Here is a 2,228-nt window from a genome sequence, read left to right as displayed (position 1 = left end):
AGGATACATAAATAATTCGTTTTTGAGAATCTAAATCTTTAGATTTGATATATTCAGATATATAGTTTGATGAAATTTTAACTAAAAATGAAAAATAATAGTTTATTATTCTTATTGATGATTGTTTTGACTATATTTACTAATATATAATGAAAAATAAAAGAAAGATAACTGACATTTTAAAGATATTTATAAAAGAAATAGAAAATCAAGCTAGTTTATAACAACTAGCGTTCAGACGGGCACTTTTTTAATGTGCATAATAAAAAATTATAAGTTATTGTTTTATTTCAAAATTTTAAATTTAATTTGTCTTATATTTTATAGATTATTTTTGCGATACGTATCATTCATAATAAAAAAGAAAGATGAGTATTTGGGCAACTTTGCCACATGTCGCTATGTGATGCTTTCTTATAATTTCTAAACATTTATAAACATGCTATTTATGGAAACTTCTAATTTATTCTATTTATCATTTAATTTATTTTATTATTTTTTTTGTATTAAATGTAATTGTATTTATTGGTCTTGGGAATTTGAAACAACGAGTTATCCTCTTTTTACGATAAACTTCACTCTTCCTTTGTCTATTCAATCTCATGAATATCTTCTCATCAAAATCTTCTCCTATACTTATAAATAATTTTGATTTCCAATTCAACAATCATAGAATCAGCCGACTTCTTCATCAATTTGGCTTCAAATTCAAAAATATCTCATGATTTCTATCTTTTTCCTAGGTAAGTAATCAATTGCTTCTGCTGTTGTTTTGGATTTTGTTGGAATTTAAACATAATTCCAGTGTATAAATACATAACAATGGTTTCAGGTTAGTCTCACTTTTGTCTCCACCAGAACTGTGTTTTTACGTTTTGTATTTTTCTGAAGATTTTGTTTCAATTTGGGAATTTAGGGTTTATTCACTCTAACACCCATCAAATAATTTATAATTATGTTTATTTTGATTTTGAGATTTATGTTTTGTTCCTTTTATTTCCAAACTATTGATTTCCCTTCATCAAATTTATCCATACCTTTGTATGTTGATTTTCCTTCATAATTTTTGAACTCAATACCTATCAATCTTTCTTCAAGGTTTTTTTATTGTTTTTTCAATGTTTAATGCAATGACTTTAGAGAGTTTGACTGATTTTTTTTGTGTTGTCCATTCAATAATACAAAAGCTTATGGGTTATGACTATCAATATCTAACTTATGTCTGATTTTCCATGACCAATGCAATGTTCTTTGTTAAAATAAAGTTTACTTCAAGTTTTATGTCTCTGTTTCCATGTTCAACACAGAGGTTTGTTTGAAGTCTGCATATCCAATTTATTTATTTAACTTTTTCTTATGAGACTTAATTTTTTTCTATTTATTTTTTTCTTCTTTTTCTTGATCAGATCTCATTAGGAGCTAATGGATGTGCCTATTTTACCTGGAACGTTGTGATAAATATCTTGGGCTGTAAACTATTTTGATTTATTCAGCAAGAAATATGTTTCAATGAATTCTAATGCAATTATTTTCCATTGCTCATCACATTATTACGGTCTTTTTTTACATTTGCAGTAGTGTCTTCTGCATTGCTGCCTTTTTTTTTTGTTTCTGTTATGACTTTTGAGTTTATTTTTCTGTATTGATTGTAGACTGAGATCTTGAAGCGAGAGGTTACCCCTGCAATGAGATTGCTCAATGATCTTTTGATTATGTATGATGGCTTTAATTTTGGCATAATATCCATGATCTTTTGATTATGTATGATGACTTTAATGTCGGCATAATATCTATATGGCTGAGTATTTAAATAACCAATTGATCAATGGTTAACAAAAAAATATGTAGATTGATAAGTTATATCAAAAATTCATATTTGTTTGTAATTTCTAATTTCAAGTTATGTATATGTATTTTTCTTGATGATTTAGTCAGGTAATGATTAATTTTTTCACCATGGTACTTTAGTCATATGCATTCTTGTGATTTCAGAAAATAAATTATCTGCTTCTGATATTTTTTCTAGAAAATTACTAACAGATTTCATTCCCTTAGGTAAGAAGTTTTGTAAATTAAGAATAAAGAGTACTAAAAGAGTTTGATTTTGTGTTAAATATGTTTTCTTTGTATACAATTGGGACATTGATTGTCCCTTTATATTTATATGGCAGAGCAGACAAGGTTTATTAGGGATAAAAGTTGCCCTGTGATAGTTTGATTGGTTTTCA

At 26.4% G+C, this 2,228-nt stretch overlaps 1 long non-coding RNA gene across 1 annotated transcript; it reads left to right on the top strand.

The window, feature by feature from the left end:
- The first annotated feature begins 562 nt into the window (after window positions 1-562).
- On the top strand, window positions 563-1,954 carry LOC131656599 (uncharacterized). The gene is made up of 2 exons (XR_009300188.1): window positions 563-1,309; window positions 1,407-1,954. It is a non-coding gene; the product is annotated as an uncharacterized LOC131656599 (long non-coding RNA).
- The last annotated feature ends 274 nt before the right edge of the window (window positions 1,955-2,228 follow it).

This window comes from Vicia villosa, linkage group LG3 (genome assembly GCF_029867415.1).
Source record: "Vicia villosa cultivar HV-30 ecotype Madison, WI linkage group LG3, Vvil1.0, whole genome shotgun sequence".
NCBI lineage: Eukaryota > Viridiplantae > Streptophyta > Magnoliopsida > Fabales > Fabaceae > Vicia > Vicia villosa.
This window is presented reverse-complemented; position numbering and strand designations above follow the sequence as displayed.